Here is a 16,422-nt window from a genome sequence, read left to right as displayed (position 1 = left end):
TAAAATATTATTTATTATAATAATTATTAATAATTATTTATTTTACATCTACATAACTGTTTCTCCTCTCTATTTTCTTCCTAGTCCTTCTCTCCACCTCCTCTGCCTCCCCATCCACTCCATCTCAGTTTTTCTTCAGAAAAGCTTGGCCTTTCATGGATAGCACTCAGCCCTGGTATATCAACTCACAGTAAGACTAGGCATCTCCTGTTGAGGCTAGATAAGACAATCTAGTAAGAGGAAAGCATCTCAAAAGCAGGCAACAGAGTCAGAGACAGCCCCTGATCCTAGACTCCTCTTAGGAGTCTTATAAAAAGAACAAGGGCACACAACTGTAACATATATGTGAAGGACCAATACCAGACCCATGCATACTCCCTGGTTGGCAATTCAGTCCCTCTGAGCCACTATGGGCCTAGGTTAGTTGATTCTCTAGAATTTCTTGTGCTGTTCTTGACCCCTCTGGCTCCTACAATCCTTCTTTTTCCCCTTCTATAGGATTCCACAAGCTCTGCCTTATATTTGGCTGTGAGTCTCTGTATCTGTTTTTATCAGTTGCTGAGTGAAATCTCTCTGATGACAGCTATAGTAGGCACCCGTCTTAAAGTATAGCAGAATATTGTTAGCAGTGTAAATGGTTGGCTCCCTCTCATGGCATGTGTCGCAAGCTGGACTAGTCATTGGTTGGCCTTTACTTCCATTTCTTTTCCATCTTTACCCCTGCACATCTTGTAGTCAAGACAAATTGTAGGTAGAGGGTTTTGTGACTGGGTTGGTGTCCAATCCCTACATTGGGACTCTTGCCTACTTATAGGGAATGGCCTGTTCAGGCTCCATATCCCCATTCCTATGTGTTTTAGCTAGGGACATCCTCATGGATTCCTGGGAGTTTTCATTGCTCTTTGATTCCAGCTTGCCCCAGAGATGCTGCACTACTCCAGTCCCCTCCCTCGACCACCCACAATACCTAATCTATTTCCCCTTCTTAATTAGATTCAAGCATCTGCTCTTGAGCCCTTCTTGTTACTTAGCTTCTTTGGGTCTGTGAATTGTAGCAAGCTTATTTTTTACTTAATAGCTAATATCCACTTAAAAGTGAGTACATACCATGTTTATCTTTCTGGGTCTGGGGTTACCTCCCTCATGATGATCTTTCAGGTTCTATGCATTTGTGATATCATTGTTTTTAATAGTTGAGTAATTTTCTATTGTGTAAATGTACCACGTTCTCTTCTTTAAAAAAAAAAAATTAATTAGAGAGCTGATCCTGTGCCACCATGGTCCATACACAAATACCGCCAGGAGAGAGCTGGTCTCCCAGAAGTGCAGACATGCCTGTGAGCACAGATAAGACCACCACTGCTGCTCAAATTCCTAGCCCAAGAGGGTCTGCCAAGAGCCATCAGGACACAAGAACCAAGGAACAGCTTGGAATAGGATCCTCCTGGTTTCTGTCTGCACCCCAGAGCTGATCTTATGCCATAGCTCTCCATACCCAAATTCCTCCCTGAGAGATCTGGTCTCCCAGCACTATTGACACACAGGCTTATAGGAAAGACAAGCCACAGTCAGAGACACCAGGACCAGCTAACACCAGAGATAACCAGATGTCGAGAGGCAAGGGCAAGAACCTAAGCAACAGAAACCAAGGCTACTTGGCATCATCAGAACCTAGTTCTCCTACCACAGTGAGACCTGGATACCCAATTACAACAGAAAAACAAGACTCTGATTTAAAATCACACTCATGTTGATGATAGAGGACTTTAAGAAGGACAGAAATAGGATGTGAAGGTGATCCTGGCTGTGACATCTGTCACCTCATTGATCTCCAGGGATGATTTGGCTGATCTGGCTGGTCAGTCAGGTGTCCCCTTCCTCCTTCACTGCTCCATGGGTATCCCTCCTGAAGCCGTGTGCTCAGTCAAAGAGGACGACATTCCTTGAATAGTGGAGGACCAGTCTTCTGTCAAGGGTATACAAGTAGCTGTACTACCCTGCTAGAACCTCCAAACAAGTTCTCAAGAAGAAATAAATAACTCCCTTCAAGAAATACAGGGGAACACAGGTAAACAAGTAGAAGCTGGTAAAGAGGAAACACAAAAATCCCTTAAAGAATTACAGGAGAACACAACCAAATAGGTGAATGAATTGAACAAAACTATCCAGGATCTATCAATGAAATCAATTCCCCGATAAAAAGACATAGATTAACAGACTGGATATGTAAACAGGACCCACCATTTTGCTGCATACTGGAAATACACCTCAGTGACAAAGACAGACACTATCTAAGAGTAAAGGGCTGGAAAAAAAACTTTTCCAAGCAAATAGTCCCAAGAAACAAGCTGGAGTAGCCATTATAATATCAAATAAAATTGACTTTAGACCAAAATTTATCAAAAAAGATAAGGGAGGTCACATCATAATCAACAAAGGAAAAATCTACCAGGAAGAACTCTTATTTCTTAATACCTATGCTCCAAATGCAAGGGCACTCACATTCATAAAAGAAACTTTACTAAAGCTTAAAATACACATTGCACCTCACACAATAATAGTGGGAGACTTCAACACCCCATTCTACTCAATGGAAAGATTGTGGAAACAGAAACTAATCAGAGACACAGTGGAATTAATGGAAGTTATGAACCAAATGGATTTCTATCCATATCTATATCCATATCTATATCCATATTTCTATCCATATCAGATATCTACAGAACATTTCATCTTAAAACAAAAGAACATACCTTCTTCTCAGCACCTCATGAAATCTTCTCCAAAATAGAACATATAATTGATCCCAAAACAGGCCTCAACAGATACAAAAAGATTGAAATAATACCATGCTTCCTATCAGATAACCATGGACAAAGGATGGTCTTCAATAGAAACAAAAACAACAGAAAGCCCACATACACAAGGAAGCTGGTCAATGCCCTACTCAATGATAACTTGGTCAAGCAAGAAATAAAGAAATTAAAGACTTTTTAGAATTTAATGAAAGTGAAGGCATAACATACTCAAACTTATGGAACACAATGCAAGAAGTGCTATGAGTAAAATTCATAGCTCTGAGTGTGCACAAAGAGAAACTGGTGAGAGCATACACTAGCAGCTTAACAGCACACTTGAAAACTCTAGAACAACAACAACAAAAAGCCAAGAGGAGTAGACAGCAGAAAATAATCAAACCCAGGGCTGGAATCAATCAAGTAGAAACACAAAGAACTGTCCTGTCCAGCAAGACATTAAACAGGGGTCCGGGGAGGTCACCTGAAAGAAAGTGGGGGGGACCAGGCAAAGACGAAAGGAATGACGACCTGTCTATAATCTGATCAGGTCATAATTTTTACTTTTGCACACACAGGTTTTATACACAAAAAGGCAGGATGCGGGGAAGGGGATGACGCAGGAGAGTAGGTGTTCAGGTGGAGTACAGTTATCTTCCAGAACAGAGTGTCAGCTGGGTGAAGGTTCAGGAGACAGACCACTATGACTCCGCCTATGATTCACTTGTCTTTATCTAAGTTGGTACTATCCACCAAGGTTACTCATCTACAAGGCCTTATGACTAGGCTTGGCAGCCTTCCACCAAAGCTGTCTGTTTACAATAACTCCCAGCTATCTGTTTCAGTGTTTTTTCACAGAGACCCAAGACTTGGTGCTAGCAGGCATGTATGTCAGGCCTATTGCTGATTTTAGGCCTATGGCTGATTTTAGGCCTTCAGTGTATAAGCAGCCTGCTCCCGACAATGAACAATTCAAAGAATAAACAAAACCAGGAGCTGGTTCTTTGAGAAAAATCAACAAGATAGATAAACCCCTAGCTAGGCTAACCAGAAGAGACAGAGACTGTATCCAAATTAACAAAATCAAAAATGAAAAGGGAGATATAAAACAGAAACTGAGGAAATTTAAAAAAATCATCAGATTCTACTATAAAAGCCTATAGTCAACAAAACTGGAAAATGTGGATGAAATGGATGATTTTCTAGACAGATACCAGGTACCAAAGTAAAATCAGGATCAGATAAATCATCTAAACAGTCCCATAACCCCAAAGGTAATACAAGCAATCATTAAAAATCTTCCAACCAAAAAGAAAAAGCCCACGACCAGATGGGTTTAGTGCAGAATTCTATTAGACATTCAAAGATCTAATTCCAATATTCTTCAAACTGTTCCAAAAAAAGAAACAGAAGGAACACTACCCAATTCGTTCTATGAAACCACAGTTACACTGATACCAAAACCACATAAAGACCCAACAAAGAAAGAGAACTTCAGACCAACTTCCTTTATGAATATCAATGCAAAAATTCTCAATAAAATTCTCTCAAACCCAATCCAAGAACATGGCAAAATGATCATTCATCATGATCAAGTATGCTTCATCCCTTGGATGCAGGGATGATTCAATATACAGAAATCCATCAATATAATCTACTACATAAACTCAAGGAAAAAATCAAATAAATATTTATTAAATGATGAAAAACATTTGACAAAATTCAATGTCCCTTCATGTTTAAAGTCTTGGAAGGATCAGGAATTCAAGGCACATGCCTAAACATAATAAAAGCAATATATAGCAAACCAGTAGCCAACATCAAACTAAATGGAGAGAAACTTGAAGCAATTCTACTAAATCAGTGACTAGACAAGGCTGCCCATTCTCTCCCTGTCTATTTAATATAGTACTTGACGTTCTAGATGAAGCAATTAGACAACAAAATGAGGTCAAAGGAATACAAATTGGAAAGGAAGAAGTCAAAATATCAGTATTTGCAGATGAAATGTTGGTATACTTTAGTGACCCCAAAACTTCCACCAGAGAACACCCCCACAGCTGATAAACAACTTCAGCAAAGTGGCTAGATACATAATTAACTCAAACAAATCAGTAGCCTTCCTCTACTCAAAGGATACATTGGCTTAGAAAGAAATTATGAAAATGAAACCCTTCACAATAGACACAAATCATATAAAACATTTTGGTGTGACTATTCAAGCAAGTGAAAGATCTGTACAAGAACTTTAAGTATCTGAAGAAAGAAATCAAAGACCTTTGAAGATGGAAAGATCTCCCATGCTCTTGGATTGGCAGGATTAATATAGTAAAAATGGCCATTTTGCCGAAAGCAATCTGCAGATTCAATGCAATCTCTATCAAAATTCCAACTCAATTCTTCACAGAGTTAGAAAGAGAAATTCTCAAATTCATTTGGAATAACAAAAACCTCAGGATAGCAAAAACTATTCTCAACAATAAAAGAACATCTGAGGGAATCACTATCCCTGATCTCAAGCTGTACTACATAGGAATAGTGATAAAAACTGCCATGGTATTGGCACAGTGACAGGCAGGTAGATAAATGGAATAGAATTGAATACCCAGAAATGAACCTACACACCTATGGTCACTTGATATTTGAAAAAGAAACTAAAACCATCCAGTGAAAAAAAGATAGCACTTTCAACAAATGGTGCTAGTTTAACCGGTGGTCACCATGCAGAAAAATACAAATTGATCTATTCTTATCTAGCTGTACAAAGCTCAAGTCCAAGTGGATAAAGTTCCTCCACATAAAACCAGACACACTGAATTTAATAGAAGAGAAAGTGGGGGAAAGCCTCAAACACATGGGCACAGTGGAAATTTTCCTAAACTTTCATCAATGGTTTGTGCTCTAAGATCAAGAATGGACAAATGAGACCTCATAAAACTGCAAAGTTTCTGTAAGGCAAAAGACACAGTCAATAGGACAAAACATCAACCAACAGATTGGGAAAAGCTCTTTACCAATCCCACATCTGATAGAGGACTAATATCAAATATATACAAAGAACTCAAGAAATTAGACTCCAGTCAATCAAATAACCCTATTAAAAACTGGAGCATAGAGCTAAACAAAGAATTATCAACTGAGGAAACACAAATGGCTGAGAAGCACCTAAAAAAATCTTCAGCGTCCTTAATCATCAGGGAAATGCAAATCAAAACGACCCTGAGATTCTACCTCACACCAGTCAGAATGTCTAAGCCCAAAACCTCACTTGATAGCAGATGCTGGTGAGGATATGGAGAAAGAGGAACATTCCTCCATTGTTGGTGGGATTGCAAGCTGCTACAACCACTCTGGAAATCAGTCTGGCAGTTCCTCAGAAAATTGGACATAGCATTACCTGAAGACCCAGCTATACCACTCCTCAACATATAGCCAGAAGATGCTCCAACATATAACAAGGACATTTGCTCCACTATGTTCATAGCAGCCTTATTTATAATAGCCAGAAGCTGGAAAGAACCCATATGTCCCTCAACAGAGCAATAGATACAGAAAATGTGGCACATTTACACAATGGAATACTACTCAGCTACTAAAACAATGACTTTATGAAATTTGCAAGCAAATGGATGGGACTTGAAAATATCATCTTGAGTATGGTAACTCAGTCACAAAAGAACACACAGGGTATGCACTCACTGATAAGTCAATATTAGCCCAAAAGTTCAGAATACCCAAAATGCAAGCCACATGAAGCCCAAGAAGAAGGAAGACCAAAGTGTGTGTGTTTATGTGCTTCTTAAAAGGGGGAACAAACTACTCACAGGAGGAAATAAGGTGACAAAGTGTGAAGCACAGACTGAAGAAAAGGCCATCCAGAGACTGCCCGAACTGGGGATCCATCTCATATACACTCACCAAACCTGACGCTATTGTGGATGTCAGGAAGGCTCTGCCAGAGCCTGACAAATACAGAGGTGGATGCTCGCAGCCAACAATAGACTGAGCAAGGGGTCCCCAGTGGAGGAGTTGGAGAAGGGACTGAAGGAGCTGAGGGTGTTTGCAGCTCCATGGGGAGAACAACAATGTCAACCGGCCAGATCCTCTGGAGCTCCTGGGGACAGAATCACCAACCAAAGAGTACACATGGAGGGACTCATGGCTCCAGCCACATATGTGGCAGAGAATGGCCTTGTTGGACATCAGATTAAGGAGCATTACTTGGGCCTGCGGATGTTTGATGCTCCAGTGTAGGGGAATGCCAGGGCAGGAAGGATGGAGTGAGTGGTGGGAGGAGGTGCACCCTCATAGAGGCAGGAGGACGGGAGATGGAATTGGGGGTTTCCAAAGGGGAGACCTGGAAAGGGGAAAACAATTGAAATGTGAATAAAGAAAATATCCAATAAAAAAGAAAAAACTTGATTAATTAATTAATTAATTAATTAACATGTCAATGCTGCTCCTTCCAGCCCTCCCTTCATGCTTTCTCCCCTTTGCCTCTGAGAATGTGGCCCCTGTGGGCATCAGTCCACCCTCATTGTGCAAGTCTCTACAGGATTAGGTACATCTTCTCCCACTGAGTCCAAACAAAGCAGCCATCTGCTACATGTGTGCTGGGGGCCTCAAACCAGCCCATGCATGCTCTTTGGTCAGTGGATCAGTCTCTGGGACCTCCCAGGGGTTCAGTTTAGTTGACACTATTGGTCATTCTGTGGAGCTGTCATCCCCTTCAGAACTTTCAGTCCTTTCCCTTACTCTTCCATAGGAGACCCCAACATCTGTCCAATGTTTGATTGTGGGTATCTTTATCTGTCTCCGTTAGCTGCTGGGTAGAGCCTCTCAGAGGCCAGTTAGGCTCCTGCCTGAAAGCAAATTATAGCATCACTAATAGTGTTAAGCATTGTTGCCTACCCATAGGATGGGTCTTAAGTTGGGCTAATCACTGGTTGGCTAGTCCTTCAGTTTCTGCTCCCTTTTGTCTCTGTATTTCTTTTCGACAGGACCAATTTTTGGTTGAACATTTTGTAGGTGTGTTGGTGTCTCCATCCCTCCACTGGGGGTCCTGTCTGTCTACTGGAGGTGGCCTCTTCATGTTCTATATCCCCACTGTTGGGCATTTCAGTTAAGGCCACCTGTATTGACTCTTGGGAGCCTCTCTCATCCGAGACCTCTGGGACTTCCTAGAGATTCTCTCCATCTACCACCAGCTGCATAAGTCCATTCATTCTTCTGGACCTCTGGGCCTCTCTCTTGTCTCTCCCTGTACGTAATTCTGGTAATTTAGGCACCTTGGCTCCCATGAATAATAACCCCAGCTCATTGGTCTTTCCATCCTGGGCCCATAGTCTCCCTCTTCTCCCAACTCCATGCTCATGCTCCTGACTACACAGACCTGTAAGCTCAGCTCCATTCTTCATCCTTTCCATAGGACCCCTGGCATATATCCTCATTGTCCCCTCACAAAGAGACAGGGATCAGCCATTTCAGGTCTCACCATGGCCCTGAGACCCTAGGCATGGAAGATAAACAGGTCCAGGGTGTGTGGAAATTAGGAGCCAGCACAATTGGCAATCAGGTTAATTGAGGTGGATTGAGGGTCACATGTTTAAGGTCCCTGAAGATGTTGTATTACTATATTGATAGGGACAGAACTATGGATAAGATTTGGAATAATATTGATGACTCTAATCCTTAGGCAAATCATCCATGACTGGAAGCAGGCAAAGCTTGGAAACTGGGGACAGGTTAAACCCTAGCCGTGTGACTGTAGTCACAAATGGTCCAATATTTAGTGAGTGTATGGCATTTCCCTCTACCAACGACTGGTCATCTCTGATTCTGCCTATTTGTTCACCTTCTTGCTCTTCTGGGTGATTTTTCTCAGCTTTATTTGTGCACCTTGTGCAAGGAGCCTGGTTAGATTTTTGTCCCAAGAAATGTGACTCTTGTATGATCACTACCCAGGCATGTGTGGATTTGTCTTCCTGTGGTGAAAATTTAGAAGCCGCCACAGTGGTGGGGCCCCGGAGGGGCTTCCATGCTGTAGCGGGTCCCACATTTGGGGGGAATCCTATGGTTCCAGCGGCCTGGAGGCTTTGGCAGTGGCAAGCCCCAGTAACACGAAGAAGTCCTTGGTTCCAAAAGGGTTTATTGTCATGGCGGATGATAGATGGATCTAGGCGTACCCCCCAAAACTCAGGGCAGTCCTGAGCTATATAGGGAGGGAGAAAGGGGGAAGATTGGGAGAGGATCTGGGGGAGGCATGCTTAATTTGTTCTGCCCTCTGGCCTTCATTAGTATGTAAATCCCTAGGGCCTGAGGCCTATAGCCTGGCTTATGTGACTGAACAATGTAATTCTATGGAGACCGTGACTGCTTTTCAGGATCCTGGGTTCTGGGGGGCACCAAACTCCTGCTGGTTCTCACACAGAATCACACACAGAGTCTGCAAAGTCTCGGGGTTCTAGGCACCTGCTCAACCATGACCCAGGATACCCTTACGCACTCCCACATCTCCTCCCCTTTACTTTTTTAAAAAAGGGGGGTCACTGTGAAAATTTTGGATGAGGAAGCCGAAAGAAAGCACTATGTAGGCCAGAGGTATTAGCACAATCACGTCACAGGGTAAGGGGAGTTGGGTGGGGGGTAGGGAAGGTAAGGGATCACTCAATCAATTAAATATATATTGTGCAATTTGAGAGTAATGACATCTGATTAATCTAAATAGACATTATGATTTCTTCACTAACATGTCACTTCAGCTATGTGACTTTGGCAAGAGTTCATCTGCAGCTGGTAGCAAGTATCTCTGGGTCTTCAGTCAGACGAGATGACTGGAAGAAGGCAGCTTGTCATGTTTCAGGAGATGGCGCTGTCTCGGCATCAGCTCATCTCTGGAGTCTGTAGTCTGACGAGATGTAGGCAGTTTGTCTCTGTTGGATCTGTGGATATAATCACAGGGAAGCAGCATCTCCGGCAGGGAGATGTCTGAAAGGTGAGCATTGAATCACTCATGGAAAGTCAAAGGTGTTTGAGGAAATTGGATGGCTAAAGGAGAAAACATTGTGTTAATAACATCTGGGGTAGACATCCACAGTTTATCTGTGAAGGAAAATTAGTTGTTAATAGCTGAAAGGTGTTGATCAGCATGTTGATTTAACCTGTGGAAGTAAATTTAGATGACTTTCAAACCTTGAAGAAGAAAACATTTTTTAAAGAGTTGAAGAAAGTGTTGGGCATATATCATGAGTATTAGAGAGAAAAGGAAGTATTTAAACAAAAAGCAAAAAATTTTGGGTTGAAAAGCATGAGCACTGTTGTTTTAGGCATTCCTGTTAGGGGAAAAGGCAGAGAGGCCAAGGAATTCCCCCTGTTGTTTTTCTTAGAGAAAAGAAAGGCTAATTTTGGAGAAAAGTTTAAAGCGAAAAACATAGAAGTGTGATAACAGAGTCAGAAGGAGTGAAAGGCTGTGTGAGACTGAGCTATGGCGGGGAGATACCTAGAGGCTAGCACCTAGAGTCAGCAGCTCACTGTTCTTAGTTGGAGGGGGAGGGGAGGACAGGCAGTGGCAGTTTCTCTATGCTCAGCCTGGAGTTTTTAGTTGTGAGAAAAAAACTGTAAGGTAAACAGAGGCGAAGGGGTGCAGATTGAGTCTCAGACCCTCTGCTATCAGGCAAGCCAGCTGGGCTATAGCGGGCTGCAAATGACCTAGAAAGTGAAGTGGGGGAGGGGACAAGTAGGGAGCCAGCCCTCTTGTTACAGGCGAGTCAGCTGGGCTGTAACCAGCCGGCCGCAAATGGCAGGGGGGTGGGGCAGTGGGAGAAGTTTATACTAGGTTAGTAGGCAGATCGCGAAAAGTTGACACCTGGGAGAGGGGCAAACCTCTTGGCAGGCAGAGTGCAGGAGATTTCTTGGGGGGAGGGGTAAAGAATGGCGATTAAGGAGTCCCCGTCATTTTGTGGGGAACATGTGGAGAGAGAAACTTAGTTTTCTGAGCCAGGCAGGAGCTAGTGGTAGTTAAGATTCAGAGAGAAAATGTTGGCCCAAAACACGTGGAGAGAGAAAGAGGGAGAAAGGATAGAGATCCGCCTAGTCTTAGGGACTAGGCTGGAGTTACTCATGGTTCCATGGAGAGGGTCTTGGCAGGCGCCAGTGGAAGATACTCTTGGGGCTGGCTTTGTCCGGATCCTCTACCACTTGTAGGGAACGATGTAGGCCCATGCATGGGCACACGTGGGCATGAATCTCTGTTGCACTGTGTGTCTGTGTGTCTGCCATGATGTAGTAGGCCAGTATGGCAGGAGCATGCAGGATCTTGGCTGAGTTTATTCCCTGTAACACCAGGCAAGCGCGGCGGGGCCCCGCCCAGCATGGGGAATTTTCACTCAGGTTCCACGTGGGTGTAGAGCTCTTGGACTGGGGATCTCCGGGCCAGAAGTTGGCCGGAGACAGATTGGTCTCAAGTCCTTGGTTCTCAGGACCGAGACAGGGGCATGTGGGCTCATGTCGGACAACCCACTGCCGAGAAAAATGAAAGGGATTGGGGATCTTTGTGCTCTGAGGGAGTCAGGGACCGATTGGTCTCAAGCCCTTGGCTCTCAGGACTGAGACGGGGGCATGTGGGTTCATGTCGGATAACCCACAGCCGAGTAAAGGAAAGGGATAGGGGAAGAAGAAAGAGGCCCTAGCAGCACCCATGGGAGAGACTGTACTTGCTTAGCAGACTCAGCGGCCTGGCCAGCTTGCTTGAAGATGTGGGTCCTTGTGGCTGGAACGCAGAGATCCTCTAAGTGAGAGATTAAGCAGCTGTAGCTTTAGTCAGCATGGGAGAAGTGCTGAATCTTCACTGAGTCGATTCCTCACAGCACCGGACAAGCAGGCCAGGAAGTTCAGCTGTGTTCTGTAGCAGACTGGGGTGGCCTGGTTCTTGAAGTCCGTGGGTATCTGTGCCCCACATTGGATGCGCCAAAATGTGGTGAAAATTTAGAAGGCCGCCACAGTGGTGGGGCCCCGGAGGGGCTTCCACGCTGTAGCGGGTCCCACATTCAGGGGAATCCTATGGTTCCAGTGGCCTGGAGGCTTTGGCAGCGGCAAGCCCCAGTAACACGAAGAAGTCCTTGGTTCCAAAAGGGTTTATTGTCATGGCGGATGATAGATGGATCTAGGCGTACCCCCCAAAACTCAGGGCAGTCCTGAGCTATATAGGGAGGGAGAAAGGGAGAAGATTGGGGGAAGATCTGGGGGAGGCATGCTTAATTTGTTCTGCCCTCTGGCCTTCATTAGTATGTAAATCCCTAGGGCCTGAGGCCTATAGCCTGGCTTATGTGACTGAACAATGTAATTCTATGGAGACCGTGACTGCTTTTCAGGATCCTGGGTTCTGGGGGGCACCAAACTCCTGCTGGTTCTCACACAGAATCACACACAGAGTCTGCAAAGTCTCGGGGTTCTAGGCACCTGCTCAACCATGACCCAGGATACCCTTACCCAGTCCCACATCTTCCTACAGTGAAGAGGTAGCTTCTGTCCTGCAGTGTCTCAGGCCCCTCCAATCTGCATGGAGACCATACCTAATCCCCTTCCTGCCTCTGGTTTTACTTCTGTGTAGCCTGGAACCCCTTTCCCTGAATCTTCCCCACTCTCCAGCCTGGTTCAGGCATCTCCAGCTTTAGTAAAGTGGTACATACATTGCTGGGTAGGAAACATGCCTATCCCTGAAACATGAAGGCCAATCCATTGCTGCCCTTCACACTCACAGAGACATCACTGGGCAGCTGGTGTTCAGGATGAACATTCATAAGTATCTGCCCCGAGGCAGCCCTCTCAGCCTCTTGGCTGGATGATCTCCTCATCCTCACCTCACACATGATTCATGACCCCAGTAAGTCAGTTCGTGTCATCTGGGGTGTCAGGAGCACCCCAGCACAGTGCTAGTTAGTTGCTTCTGGAGGAGCCAATGTGGGCTTTGTGTTTTTCTGTGTACAGGGACAAAGCCTTGGGTTCCTTCAGCATTACACTAGGTTCTATGGTCAGTGAGGAAACCAGTGGGGATTGAGGTCACATCCTTTGGAGAATCATGTGGAGACTCCGGATGGAGCCTGGCCTCTGTATGAGGACTAGCCTGTGGTGGGCAGGGTGCTAGCATGTGCTAATCTTGGATTATGTGCTGGTTATTAACTCTTTCCACTTTGTATCTGCTGTTCTCTTTCTGAAGCATGAAGAACAGGGACACAATGTCTTTGTCAAGTTGTGTGCTGTTACTGTAGCTGTTGTTTTAGTGCCAGGAGAAAGGGCTGTGCTTACCTCACTGCTGGATTTTATGTGATGAAGAAGGGAAGGATAGGACAGATGTCTGTAAAAGAACGATGTTTTCCCCTTGTGTTCCAGGAAACCCATTGTATGTATTGTGTTCAAACGTGGGTTCCTCACCCCCAATTGGCAAATATGCACCAGAGTTCTCAGGATGGGGAGGAGCTGGGGAGCAGGGTCTTGGGTGGCAATGAGTACAGAATGTATAAACAGCCTGGGAGACTGTTTTGAAGGACATCTCATTTATTGGAAGAGTGGAACTAGCTTATATAGCTCAGGTCAGGGAGACAGGGAAAAGAACAAGGAAGGAAGCCTTCCTTCTCCTCTATCAGATAATACCCTGGGTCCTGGACCAGCCAAGAATATAGGTAGCCTTTAGTATGTATTTTTTGGATGAGGAGAAGTGCTATGGAGGCACAGGATGGGAACTGGGGTTCTTTCAGGAGGGACAGGGAGCATAATGAGGGCAGAAATGTTTTCACTTACTACTTGGCATCTTCTACTTCTGATCCCAGGCCACCCTCACATGAGTCTCCTCTATCAGAGGCTTCAGGAGGCCATGCCAGAGTTTGTCTGAGCACAGGCTGTCTGTACATGGAATTCCGTATCTGTCCTCTGCCCTCCAGGGCTGGCCAGGGGAGAGTCCTTTTTCAGAAATGCCTTGATTGGAGGCCCATGTGTTCAAGTGGTACTTGTTTCAAACAAGATTCCTGAAAACATGCTTCCCTACTGACTGCTCTTACTTGGCTTGCCTCCTGCTCAGAAATGTTGACTGATGACTCCCTGTTCCAGGCTTGAATTCCTTTAGGGCCAGTGACTTCTGAGGGACCTGTTAGTGACCTGTATGTAGTGAGAGTCCTTTCCAGTCCACTTCTTCCATTCCTATGTTGACTGGGGCTCAGCAATCACATCATATTCTCACCCAATGTGGCTTGCAGTCTGAGCAGGGTCAAAGAACCAAGATCTCTGGGACATTTTGAAATCTTTACAGAGTTTGTTGGACTGAACATTATGGACATCATTGAACCATCTTATGACAGTTATGATTTGGTTTTTCTGTTTCTTTTCCTCCTATTCATGGCTTCTCCATAAGACAGTGATTGCACAAACACCATACCCAACTCTATCTCTCTGTGGGCCTGTACATTTATTCCTGTGAGATGTCCAGAGAATCTTAGTGCACAGAAAAAGCACTGTGGAGATCATGCAGGAATCAGGAGCTGGAATCCTATCAGCTTCTGCAGCAGGGCAGAACTTTTGGTGCAAAGAGAAGAGGGGCTTGCTACCCACACTGTCACACCTCTGCTTTAGTAAATCCCATGTCTCTATGTGTGAGAATGGTTCAGTGGGCTCCAGCTTTGTGTTAACCAAGTGATGACATTGATCATCAGGAAGGATGTGGTATCTGAAAGTCCAGCTGCCATGACCTGAAATATATTCAGTGTAGTCAGTGTTTCTGACCACCAGCCATCTGCCCCTAGCCACAGTGGAGTGTTCCCTGGAGGAATGAAGGGGAAATTACATCTCAGAAGACCACTATGGGCATGATGCAGGAGATATTCTGCTCATGAAGGATCTGGAAGGCATACACATGCCTGAGTCATCTCTTCCAGCAGTACAGTGTCCTCCAGATGTCCTTTCCATAAGTCTTAGCCCTGGGTGGGGCATTGTGTCCCTAGCCTCCCAAGGGGCCTTGTTTATGTGAATTTTTCCTGAGGAGTCACAAACATACTTCTACTCACCTAGATATTGCAACAAGGAGAGACCAGTGTGTAATTGCCCCAGACTCACACATGGAGAACTAGTAAGGGTATCAGCCTTACACAGCCAGGGTGAGGGTTTACTTATAGGAGCAAGGTGAGCACATAATAGTTATTCCAACAAAGAGCCTTTCCCGAACATGTATATCAGTTTCCTCATAGCTTCATAGAGGGAATTCTCTCCTCTGTTAACTCTCCTCACCGTGTATATTTTATTTTATTTTTTTAACAGATCTTGCCTCGAGTTTATTTTTAAAAACAGCATAGGACACTGGTCATCTGCAAATAGTGTGTGGGTAGGTGTGTCACAGCAGTCCATCTGTCTTCACGTTGGCGTTGGCAGGAGCCTTTTCTATGGGGCCTTCACAGGGGCCTGGGCACCTTTGGGAGCCTGGGCTGGAGCTGCAGCCTGGGCCTTAGCTGGAGCTTTGGCCTCTGCCTTGGTTTGAACCAAGGCTTTGGTTGGCACAGCCTTCGACCCTTGGCCATGCAGCTTCGAATCTGCTTCCCAAGCTTGGGGTAAGCGATGAAAGCCAGGCGGCTGAGTTTGCGGCTGGGGCCCTTTGGCATCTTGGGCTTGATGGCCTGAGGCTTCACAAGGGCCTTGATGGCCTCTACTCGTGCTCTCACTGCCTTTGCATTGTTGGCCTGCATCTTCTTCAGGCCTTTCTTGTTGTGCTTCTTGGCAAAACACATGTTTCTCAAGAACTTGGGGTCAACCCCCTTAAGAGACCCGTATCTTTGTGACTGGGGTTTCTTGATGCCATTTCTGTGCCATTTGCGGGACTGGTTGTGTGTGGTGTGGTTCTTGGATTTAGCCATGTCTGCAAGGTAACTTGCGGCTTCCACAGTGCCTGGGACTGGAAGAGCACCGTGTATATTTTTAAAAACCCTTTGAGACCACAATAAGGAAGGAATTACACTCATCTGTGAAGGATGTGTAGGGAGGAGGTGCTGGAAACTCGAGAGAGTGCCTGATGATATCACTTGTCCTTCAATGAGGATCATTGGAAAACCTGATTAGATGGTTTCTTGAGTAGCCATAGATACCACTGATGATGGTTGTAAGTGTTGTTTTCTGGGGACAGTACTCTACAACAGGCCTGTCCAGGAGCTCTGTATCCTCCTTTGCTGTTCAGTAAGCAGGTGGTGAGCCATTCCTTTGTATCTGTGGCATGTCAGAACTACCCAGGGTCTGTGAGCTCATCTGCTCAGAAGCTTTGCCATATAGAGTCAAATGTCTTTATACCCTATGTCTGAGGTGATACTACCAGTGTTGGCTTTCTTTAGGCCTTGGGCCCATGGATGTGTACCTTGACTGATACCCTAAATATCTGTGTATACAAGATCACAACATGAAGTTAGGCAAGCCTTGCTCCATTGAGATAACAGAGACCATGGAATGGAACCAGTGGTAGGTCAGACACCATTCATAGTACCTCCTGATGGAGGGAAACAGCTAAAAGGTGTGGGTCTAGGAAAGATTTCTCCTCAGCCTGTATGCAGGGTCAAGATTCATGTACACTGAAGACATTTCTTTTGGGAGTCCTCGGATAGGT

At 44.8% G+C, this 16,422-nt stretch overlaps 1 pseudogene; it reads right to left on the bottom strand.

Moving 5' to 3' along the window:
- Positions 1-15,215: 15,215 nt before the first annotated feature.
- LOC114616871 lies at positions 15,216-15,685 on the bottom strand (annotated as a pseudogene).
- Between the last annotated feature and the right edge of the window lie 737 nt (positions 15,686-16,422).

This window comes from Grammomys surdaster, unplaced genomic scaffold (assembly GCF_004785775.1).
Source record: "Grammomys surdaster isolate TR1022 unplaced genomic scaffold, NIH_TR_1.0 62, whole genome shotgun sequence".
In the NCBI taxonomy this organism is placed as follows: domain Eukaryota; kingdom Metazoa; phylum Chordata; class Mammalia; order Rodentia; family Muridae; genus Grammomys; species Grammomys surdaster.
This window is presented reverse-complemented; position numbering and strand designations above follow the sequence as displayed.